Source organism: Callithrix jacchus, chromosome 17 (genome assembly GCF_049354715.1).
Source record: "Callithrix jacchus isolate 240 chromosome 17, calJac240_pri, whole genome shotgun sequence".
NCBI lineage: Eukaryota > Metazoa > Chordata > Mammalia > Primates > Cebidae > Callithrix > Callithrix jacchus.
In genome coordinates this window covers 33485384-33497982 of record NC_133518.1, presented here as the reverse complement: position 1 = coordinate 33497982, position 12599 = coordinate 33485384, and positions in this window count along the sequence as shown.

The following is a 12599-nucleotide window of genomic DNA, read 5'->3' as shown; positions in this document are numbered from 1 at the left end:
TGTAGCAAATTACTACAAATTCAGTTGCTTAAAATAATAGATATTAGTTTTTTTAGTTCTAATTTTACTATGAAATTAGTATTAACTAGGTCCAAACCAAGTCATAGACAAGAGACACGCCTCCCTTGGAGACTCTAGATGGCGCTCTTTTCCTCTTTTAACCTCTGGTGGCTGCCAGCATTCTTGACTATTGCCAGATCACTTCAATCTTGAAGGCCGGCATCTACCAGTCTTTCTGTTTCATCTTCACATTGCCTCCTTCTCTGCCTGTGTCAAATCTCTCTATGGGCTTCTCTAAGAAAAACACATGTTTTTGCATTTAGGAGGGTCCGCCTGAATAGTCTAGGATAATCTCCGAATCTCAAGACCCTCAGTTTAATTGCATTTGCAGATTTCCCCACCCTTTTCTATATAAAGTAACCTTCAGAGATTAGGATGTAGTTTTCTTTTGGGAGGTCATTTTTTAAAACATTTTCAGTCAAATTTTATTTTTTAAAGGAGGCAGTACATCAGTATAATAACTCAAGAATCTGATCTAAATATGCATTCAATAATGAAGAACATTTGCGTATGGACTAGAAAAGCTTCTCCAAAAACTTTCAAATATAACATCTCAGATTACCTAAAGAGTAACTCACTTCTGTAGGCCTTTTCTGAGTGGAATCATAAACCAAGAAACTGAAGATACATTACTATGAAAACAGATTTATGGAATGATGTTATTAATTTTGAGTATTAAGCATAATTAGTTGAATCCAATTAAGAAATTGAAAATGCAGTAAAAAAAAATGTGTATATGTATGAGTATGTGCATGTGTGTGTGAAAAATCTACTATCCGATTGACCCAAAAGCAACTTATTCAGTTGGGACCAGACATTATTTTCAATTCTCACTATTCACAAGGCAATTAAAAATCACAATTTCCACAGTCCACAAACAAAGTAAGATTTTTTTAATGTAAAGAGAAATTAATTATGTTCAAAGAGCCATTTTTCTTTCACTCAGTTTCAGTACCACTAAGCTAACAATGCTTCTATGACTACAATAAGTGTCACTGAAGTCTATTATTTTTCTCCTCTGAGAAATGGAGATTTGATTCTATGTGCTATACACTAACAAATTGTAGTTTTCATAATTCTGATTTAACCTCCTTTAAACTCGATATATTTTTAAATTGTAATTTGTTTTCCATGATACTGAATCTGGTTTCAGTTCTTTTCTATTATTTAATATACAGGTGTTCTAATTAGGAAAACAAGTCCTAGAAATCTCTTCATTTTGACAGCATGTTCTGATTTGTAGACAAATCATTAAAAATGCAGCCCTCGAATAGAAAGCACATTTTGAGTGTCCTATTGTCTGAACATTTTTCATAACGATTCTTAACTCAAAACCCATTCAACTTTGTAAGTACTTCACTAGTGTGCAGCGTCCCTAGTATGCTCTTTCAAGGCTTTAAACAGGGAGGATAGCTCAAAGCTAGGTAACAACTAAATTTGTTTTAATTTCTGAAAAATCTTATATTTTGCAGAGCAGAAAAACACTTTCTTTTCTGTATAAGTATGTGGTAGAAAAGTATGCTAAGGTAGGCCAATCGATCCTTGTTTATTTATTTTGTAAATCTGGTCCCAGAATATTTCTGGAAGGAACCACAGCTAGATTAGCTTCCATTGCAGTCTCTTACCTCACTAGCTTCTTCTGTGGTTTTATCCAGGCACTGTTACCATTTGCATGCTAAAGGGTTCATTTCACTGCCTCATACTTTCAAAGTTTGTTCCCTTTTGTGTGGTGGCATATGAGCATTGTGATCAAGTCTTTAAGTTTGGAAACAATCTAACAAAAGTCATCTGTTATAATGTGTTTTACCTTTTGATTGACAATAATTATACATATTCATGGGATATATATATATGGTGATATTTCAATACATATCATGTATAGTGATTATATCAGGGTAATTGGCACATCATCTCAAACATTTATCATTTCTTTGTCTTGGGGATGTTCAATATCCTCTTTTCAGCTGTTTGAAATTATGTAATATATTATTGTTAACTTTAGTCATCCTGTAGTGGTATAGAAACTACCTTGCTGTAATGTATCTTTTAACAAATCTAATTTATTTCTTGACAGTATAGGGGAAGCCTTGATTAAACCCCATGCAATGACATTCCAGTGTTTTCAGTCTCTTTGTAGCTATGTTATCCAGACGTTGATTTGTATTTACATCTCATCTTTCTTTCTAAGGGAAATAGTGATCCAGAAGCTGAGAGTCAAGATTAATATTCTCTAGCTACCAGGACGAAGGTTTACATTATAGTTGGTGTCTTAGTCCAAGTCCTGATGATACAGCTGATGTGGAAACACACAAGGTGTCGGTTTCTGATGTGCATGTCTAACATGTAAGGAAGCAACTGTTTCCTAAGTTTCCAAACAGCACTGATCCTAAGGGACATTTCCAGGTTTTTCTGCTGAAATATCCATTCGAGCATTGTGTTTATTTGCTAGAGCTGCCATAACAAAGTATTACAAAATGAGTGCCTTAAATAAACAAAAGGAATTTATTGCCTTGTGGTTCAGAAGGCTAGAAGTCAGATATCAAGGTGTCAGCACACCATGGTTCCTCTGAAGACACCAAGGATGGATCTGTTTCAGGACTCCTGGCCTGTAGCAGCATAACTCCAATCTTCACATGACATTCTCCCTTTGTATGCATTTTCCTCTATTTTCCCTTTTTATAAAGATAGCAGTCATATTAGATTAGGGCCTACCCTAATGACTTCATTTTAACCTGTGTCTTTGTAAAGACCCTATTTGTAAATAAAATCACAGGTAAAGTATTGGGGGTTAGGATGTGGTGTGTGTGTGTGTGTGTGTGTGTGTGTGTATGTTGTATATATATGTTGTTATATGTTACCTGTTGTTGTATGATGGAACACAAAAGAACACCTAGCAAGTATCATATGTTCCAATTTCTTAAAAGTAAAAAATGGTCTTGTACCATTAATGGTGTTCTGAAAGGAAGAGTCAATTTTCCTTCTGTGTATTTCTCTCTGAGAACAGGATACCAGCAAGAACAGCAGCTAGCTGAATACACCATACGTCGTATCAGAGCCTTCCACGTGCTCAAAAGTACCTTCATGGATCATATCAATGGTAGAACATACCACTTCTCCTATCATGTATGATCCTATTGTACACTCACCACCTATGAAGAAAAGCACTTGCCCTTGAGACATAGTAGCTCCTTTTAAATCTAGCTCTGATTAACCCAGAAAAATTGTTCCATTTGGGTTATGTGAACTAGTACTTTTAATTTGTACACATAGCTCTCTAGAGTCTTTTCAAAAAGTCTCTCACTGATAGAACTTACTGGACCAATTTCTCCTAGCATGTGCCTTGGTGAGACATTAATGACACTAATGACACTATGGACAGTTCACAGAAGTCTGCTGCAAGCCTCAATATGGACAGAAATTTGTAGGAACATTATCTGGATACACCTTTGTTTGGTTCCATCCCCAGCAGGAGGTCCTCTCTCCTTTTTATTTTTATTTTTAAAATCACATCTGTTGTATTCACAGAAGTAACACAGCAGGAGCAAATATATATACCAAAGTGATGGAATATATATATATATATATATATACACACATACATACATATACATATACCAAAGTGATGAAATATAAAATCCTATATATGTATGTATTTGGATACATACATATATAAATGTCTGTTAGAATAGACATAATAATGGACAAAAATAAATGTCTATTAGAGTGTTTCCCTAAAATTAAATATGGCTTATAGTTTTCCACTTAAGTAAATCAAAAGCTGATAATTTTTGAAGATGAGTAAGACAAATACCACACACTCCTCCTCAAACTCATATAATAAAATAGATACAATATTGGCAATGAAAAAGAAGATAGAAGGTACTAAAATAATTATGTGACTGCTATGTGCCATTGAGGGCAACATATTTCAAACCTAGAGGGCATGGGTAAGATATAAATGGGGGGAAAAAACTGCACTCTCTGTAGTATAATTTGAAGTCAGGTAACTTGATGCCTCCAGCTTTGTTCTTTCTTGCCTAGGATTGCCTTGGCTATTTAAGCTCTTTTTTGGTTCCATATGACTTTTTAAATAGTTCTTTTTTTCTACTTCTGTGAAGAATGTTACTGGCAGTTTCATAGGAATAGCACTGAATCTGTATATTGCTTTAGGAAGTATGACCATTTTAATGATATTGATTCTTCCTACACACAAGCATGGGATGTTTTTCCATTTGTTTGTGTCATCTCTGATTTCTTTGAGCAGTGTTTTGTAATTTTCATTGTAGAACTCTTTCACCTCCCTGGTTAGCTGTGTTCCAAGACACTTTTTATTCTTTCTGTGGCAATTGTGAATGGAATTGCTTTCCTGATTTGCTCTTGGCTTGGCTATCGTTGGTGTATAAGAATGCTAGTGATTTTTGTACATTGATTTTGTATCTTATAACTTTATTGAAGTTGTTTATCAACTGAAGGAGCTTTTGGGCCAAGATTATGGGGTTTTCTAGATACAGAATTATGTTATCTGCAAACAGAAATAATTTGACTTCCTTTCTTCCTATATGGATGCACTTTATTTCTTTCTTTCGCCTGATTGCTCTCGCCAGGACTTCGAAGACTCTGTTGAATAAGAGCAGCGAGAGAGAGCATCTTTGTCTTCTGCCAGTTGTCAAGGGGAATGCTTCCAGCTTTTGCCCACTCAGTATGGTGTTGGCTGTGGGTTTGTCATAGATAGCTCAAACAGCATGGTACTGGTACAAACACAGACACATAGACCAATGAAACAGAATAGAGAACCCAGAAATAAAGCCGCACACTTGCGACTACCTGATCTTCAACAAAGCTGACAAAAGCAAATGCTTTAAGTGCTAAATGATGAGAGTAAAATGATGAGAACTCATGGACACAAAGAAGGAAACAACAGACACTGGGGCCTACTAAAGTGTGGAAGGTGGAAGGAGAGAGAGAAGGAAAAATAAAAAAATTGAGTATTAGGCTAAGTACCTGAGTGATGAAGTGACCTACACAACTAACCCTCGTGACATGAGTTTACCTATGTAACAAACCTGCACATGTACCCCTGAACCTAAAATGAAAGTTACAAAACAAGTAATTCTTAACCATAGCTGGAAAAAAATGACCCTCCCCTAACTTATAAAGCTGAGAAAAACTGGAAAATTAATTCATAATACATCACTGGAGAGGGCATCAGCAACAGATGGATTCATAGTAATATGACTTTTCTCAGAATAGCACGAGTTACTTAAAACTAATTAATTACAATTGAAATTATTCCAAGTGGCAGAAAAGCAATAAAAGCATTCCAGTTCTTTTTTAGGAAGCAATCCAGCAATGTATCAAAAGAAAATACAGTTTGAGCAAACAGGCATGCCATAGTAACTCAGTACCAAAGTATAAAGCAATATAATTTATTACATCAAAAAATTAATAGATTTAGCAGAGAAGTATTTTTTTAAAAAAGGAATTAATAGAAGAGTCATGTGAATGAACCAATTAAGGAAAAGGCATGATAAAATTAATAGCTGGTCCCAATGTATATACATCACAGGAAATATGAATAGATTAGAATTCCTTAACATGGTGACGGTTAAATTACCAAACACAATGGAAAGAGTTATCATAAATAATGAATCACAAAACATTTTTCTGTCGAAATTGTAAATAGGAAGTGATGACTATTATCACTCATATCTCTTGAATCCATACTGGTTCCAATTCAAATCAGTTTATCAACATTTTTATCTTATAACTGTATCTTCTTTTTTTCACACTAAGATTCCTGCTTCTCAGGTATACCAGAGACAACAGAATTATATTATGTTGTTTTTCACCTGCTTTATCACACATTACACAGAAGTCATTTTTAGAATAACATACCAACACAACAGCAGTGTGATTGTTGAAAATAGTTTAAAATGTTTTGCATGCATTCTCCCCATTTGCTCCCCATATTTTAAAAATAAACTTTTTATTTTGAAATAATATTTTTCAGAAAAGTTGCACGGAAAGTATGGAAAATTTCTGTACCACTTTCACCCATTTCCCCCATTGTTAACACATTGCTTAACCATAATACATTTTCCAAAAACAAGAAACCAACGCTGGTAGACTACTATTAACTAAACTCCAGATTTTTTCAAAAATTTCACTATTTTTTCCAGACATGGCCATTTTTCAGTTCCAGAATTTAATCTAGGATGAGCCATGTTTTTATTTATCATGTCTGTGTAGACTTTTCTGGTCTATGACGATTTCTCAGTGTTCGCTTATTTCTCATGACCGTCAGTTTTGAGGAGTACTCATCAGGTATTTTGTGAAATGTCCCCCAATTTGCATTTGTCTTATGTTTTCTCATAACCAGTTTGGATCATGGGTTTGAAAGAAGACCACATAGGAGCAATGACCTTTTAATATCACATCAGGGAAAACAATGCTATCACCATGACTGTATAACTGATAATATTAACCTTACTCATTTGGCCATGGCAGTTTTTCCCATGAGTCTTTACTTAAAAATTACTTTTTCCTCTATTTTGCTATATTCTTTAGAAGCAACACATTAAGTTCGGCCCCCACTCAAGGAGCAGGGAAAACTAAACTTTATCTCCTATAGGGTAAGATCTACATAAATTGTTTGGAATTCTTCCGTAAGAAAGACTTGTCTCTTCTCTTTCATACCTTTATTTAAAATTCAATGATGTACGTCGAGATGTAAATATGCATATAGATATTGTATTTCGGGTTATAAACTAATGCTATATTATTTATTTTGTTGCTCAAATTGTTCCAGCTTTGTCCCTCGAAGCTCTCTCATGTTGGCTCCAGTGTCCTTTTGACATATCACTATCCTTTTGATTTTTGAGCACTTTCTTATTTCTGCCATTACAGGCTGCTTCAGGCTCATCTTATACTTTTCCTGACCTGGTCACAGAATAAGTCATTTCTCCAAGATTGATTTCTTTAATGGAGAATGAAATTTAGAAATAAACATCTGGGAACTGGGTATGCTCACTGCTACTTAAAAAACAATAGTTGTTGTCTAGCTACATTGCCAAAACATATAGACATTACATGCTATATTTCCTCATAGCCCTCATTTGTTCTTACACACGTACATATATGTATTTTTAATGCTCACCACCAGTTTTTTTTTGTTGTTGTTTCTTTCTTCTTTTCTATCATTGTCTTAAACCTTTTTTAAAAATATACTTTAAGTTCTGGGGTACATGTGCAGATCGTGCAGGATTGTTACACAGGTATACACATGCCAAGATAGTTACCTAGGTATATACATGCCATAGTGTTTGCTGTATCCATCCCCAAGTCATCTACATTAGGTATTTCTCCTAATGTTATCCCTCTCTAATCCCCACTACCTCCTGCTATCCCTCCCCTAGCTCGCCCACCCCCCAACAGGCCCCAGTATGTGATGTTCCCCTTCCTGTGTCCATGTGTTCTCATTGTTCAAAACCCACTTATGAGCGAGAACATGTGATGTTTGATTTTCTGTTCTTGTGTCAGTTTGCTGAGAATGACGGTTTCCAGTTTCATCCATGTCCCTGAAAAGGACATGAACTCATTCTTTTTTATGGCTGCATAGTATTCCATGGTGTATATGTGCCACAAATGCCCATCAATGATTGACTGGATAAAGAAAATATGGCACCACCAGTTTTTATGTTGATATCTCTCCCGTAATTTGACTGTGTGACACTTTAATGAGAAATTTCTCATTAAAGTTCATCATTCTAAAGGGAGAATATATAAGGATGATATCGCTATTGAGTTCTTGGATATAGATGGTAGCTTGTCTTCAGCATTTATATTTGAAATTAATTTTGACTGGAAATAAAATAATTTATTTATGTAGAAGGGTCCTTTAAGTAGGGATACAGATATATAAATATATAGACATAAATTATATATATATATAATTTTCTTTTGGTCTAAAACTTCAGCTATATAATATCTGAAGAAAATCTGTTTTTTCTTTTTTGTATTATATAAGGTATTATTTTTTAATGTGCAAATAATTTTTCCTTTTGAGACAGAGTCTCGCTCTGTCCCAGGCTTGAGTGCAGTGGTGCGATCTTGGCTCACTGCAATCTCCGCCTCCTGGGTTCAAATGATTCTCCTGTCTCAGCCTTCCAAGTAGCTGGGATTACAGGCACGCACCACCATGCTCAGCTAATTTTTGTATTTTTAGTAAAGACAGGGTTTCACAATGTTGGCCAGGCTGACTTCAAACTCCTGAACTTGTGATGTGCTGGCTTTGGCCTCCCAAAGTGCTGGGATGACAGGCAAAAGATTTTTTTAAGTCTAATAATCTTCCTTTTAACAGAATGTGTCAGTATTGGCTACTATGCTTACCTTTTTTTTTCTAGTTATGTTGTTTATCTCATTAATATGCAGTTTCAAATCTTAGTTTTTCTTTTTAAAGATTTCAGGAATATCTTATAGTCTTTAATAATTGTTCCATTCCCTTGCTTTGATTTTTTTCATGTAAAATGTCATTATATTTGTGTTGGATGTTCTTTCACCGACTTCATCATTTGCTGTTTTTCTAAAAGTCATTCTAATTTTGTTCCTAACTTCTTTTTGCATTCATTTATATGTTATATACTATAAGGTTCATCATATTTGGTATACAATCCTATATGTTTTGACAAATGTATACCATTATGTAAATTTCACTATAATTGGGGCACAGAACAGCTTTGTACCCTGAAAACGTTTTCACCTATTTCTCTTTTGTGGACAAACATTTCTTTTGCCCTTAGCCCTCCAGCAAACCCATTTTCTCTGTAAATTTACCTTTTTTGGGATTTCATAAAAATGAATCATAGAGTCTGTACCTATTAACTTCCTTTTTATTTGAAACTTCTATCTCATTTTTATGCTATTTTTCCCCTATGATGTTTTCTGTAGTCTTTGTAGCTTTATATCATATTTATTCTCTTTTGCGTCCATTTTGGTCTGGTCTTCATTTTTGAAATGGTGTTGTTTGTTTGTTCTTTGTTTGTTTAGGGAGTTACATCTTGTGTGTTATTAATTTCTGAGTTTTCATAATTCTCATTTATGATGTTCTTTCACATTGCAGGTTATTGTGTTAATGACTTTGGCTAATTTTAAACCATTAAGTTATAGTTTTCCTCTGCTTTGTGGACTTTAATTGTCAATAAAGAGGTCATTTTGCTTATTATGTTTGCTATTACAATAACTCTGAATGATATTTAACCTCAGTTATTTCTGAGGCTCATTTTCACAGAAAATTCATTAACTTGGATGTTAACTCCTTAGAAGGGAGCCATGATTTTGTATATTTTCTACTGATAACTTGCCCTCTTCTATTGTTCTTGTGAAATATTTCATTTTATTCCCACAATCCAGTCTACTTCTTTTCCCATTTTTTGCATAATTTAGATTCTTTCCCCAACAGTTTCTTCTCAGTGTGGGGTTCTTCCCTGGAAGAGCCTTTGATTGGCCAGCGTTGAGGGACAGTAGGGCCCAGCCTGTTCCAACCCCTTCAGGTCACACTGCAGAGAGCTTACACTCAGCATAAGGCAGTGCAAACCCCAGCCAGTTTCAACTGCTTCAGATTTGTAACAACAATTTCAGGTGAATATTTGTTGATTAATTCTTATTCTGTCAAATATGTCACCGCTTCCCTCGGCTTCCACCTGCACATAGGGAAGCTCATACCACACAGACCTTGTAGTTTTTGGTAAGTTATTCCCAACATAGATACTTGAGGTTGGTTTGTTGTTGTATTTTTGCCTTCTATTTTTCTTCATATTACGTTGCCCATGGGCTTTTGCTTTTGTTATATTCGTTTCTCTGTGGGTTCTTGTGAGGAGACTGGGAGATTTTCAAAAGCTGAGAACCTGTAGTAGAAGATTTTAACTAATTTTTTTTCAGTAACTAATAGAAAAACACAAAAATTAAGTCAAAAAATTTCAATAACACAATTAATACAATTGATTTAATTTACCAAATTGAACCCATACCAAATAATGTCATAATACGCATTCTTTTGAAGTACACATGAAACATTTTTAAAAAAGTTTTTGGCCTTAAGGCAATTATCATCAAATTTAAAATGATAAAATGATATCTCTACATATATCTCCAGCTACATTCAGTCATGCACCCATGGTTATGTTTTGGTTAATGAAAGACTGCACATATTGATGGTATTCCCAAAGGACTGTAATATTGTATTTTTATTATACAGTTCTAGGTTTTGATATTGATATGGTTTGGCTCTATGTCCCCACCCAAATCTCATGTTAAAGGAGAGGCCTGTTGGGAAGTGGTTGAATCATGGGGGAAGATTTCCCACTTGCTGTTCTTGTGATAGACTTTTCATGAGATCTGGTTGTTTCAGTGTGTAGCACCTCTCCCTTTACTTGCCCTCTCTCCTGCTCCACCATGTGAAAATGTGCCAGCTTCCCCTTCCACCATGATTCTTAAGTTTCCTGAGTCCTCTCCACCCATGTTTCCTATATAGCCTGTGGAACCATAAGCCAATTAAACCTCTTTTCTTTATAAATTACCCAATCTCAAGTATTATAGCATTGTGAGAACCGACTAATATAGATATGTTTAGATATAGTAATATTTACTATTTGTTATAGTCATCTACAGTATTCAGTATAGTAACATGCTTGTGTGTTTGTAGCCTAGATTCAATAGGCTATATCATCTAGGCTAGAGGTTAGTATTTTATACCATTCAGTTTGGTGTAAGTATACTCTATGAGGTTTGCACAATGATGAAATTGCCTAATGATGCACTTATCAGAGACTATCCACATTGTTATGCAATATATGGCTGTATATATATATATATATATATATACATACATACATATATATATATACATACATACATATATATATACATACATACATATATATATATACATACATACATATATATATATATATATATATATGTATGTATGTATATATATCTTCTATTGGCTCTGTTCCTCTTCAGAACCCTGACAAATTCAGGATGCTGTAACAAAAATACCATAGGCTATGTGATTTAAACAATGAACATTTATTTCTCCCTATTTATTTCTCCCTCTTCTGGATGCTTGGGAGTACAAGATCAAGGTTCTGGTACATTCCATCTGGTGAGGGCTTTCTTCTTGGGTAATAGATGGCTGTCTTCTCACCTTGTCCTCATATGGCAGAATAAGACAAGAGAGCTCTCTGAGGTATCTTTTATAAGATCACTAATCCTATCCATCTGGGCTCTACCCTCATAACCTAAATACCACTGCAAGGCTTAACCTCTTTATACCATCCCATTGGGGGTTAGGATTTCAACATATAAACATGAACATTCACAACACACACCATACATTCATGACACACTGCGTGAACATAACTAGCTCTTCTGGATTTCCACTTATTAATTTTCAGAGTGTTAAGAATAAAGACATCTGAGCCAGAGAATCTAGGCTAATATGCTAGCTTTGGAAATATGTAATCATGTGACCTTGAGAAAGAAAGCCTCTCATAATATTTGTTCTTACGTTCCTGTTTTGATATGACAACTAAAAAACAAATATATTTAATGTGATATGAAGATTACAGTACTTTAAACTTGGACATGAAATTTGTCCACTGCTCAAGAAAAGTATAGAGTTTGATCTACTGAATCTTTGGTTCACTGAAAAATTCAGACTGCTTATATTTCGTGATGCCACCATTCAAAAGATGGTTTTCAGGTTCTGTGGATCTTAACTACTTCTGCCTAGAAGTAACACACATGACTTTGCATCAGCTCTCTTTGGCTGACACTAGTCTGATAATCTCATTTAACTATAATGAGCCAAAAATTAGAGTGTACTAGTTTGTTCAGGTTACTATAACAAAATATCTAGGCTGAGTAATTTATTAACAGCAGTAATTTATTGCTTGCAGTTCTGGAGGCTGGGAAGTCAAAATTCACAGCACCAGTAGCTTCAGTGTCTGGTGAGAGCTTGTTCTGCTTCACAGATGGCAACTGCTTTGTGTCTTCACAAGGCAGAAGGAGTAGGCAGACTATCTTAAGCGTCATTTATAAGGGCACAAATCCTATTCACAAGGCCAGAGGCTTCATAACCTAACCACTTCCCAAAGCCCCCACCCGCCCTTAATATCATCACCTTGGAGGTTAGGTTTCAACATATGAATTTGGGAGCAACACATTCAATCTTTAGCAGAGGGGCATGTGGATATTAAGGGAATGGTAAATGTCTCTGACATTTCTAGTCCTTGTTTTTTTGTGACCTTGAAAAGTTACTTAACCATTGTAATTTCAATTGCTTATCTGTAATAGAAGATTAATTAAAGATTGAAATAAGTGAGACTTTTAATGTGCTCTGAGAGACACCTGTACAGGTTTCACTACATACTATTAAATGAGCTTGTACAACTTCCTGAACTTTCCTCAGTTTCAGTTTTTCTCTTTAATGTGATAATAAATACCATTGAGGGGATTAAATAAGTTTTAAATGTTTTAGT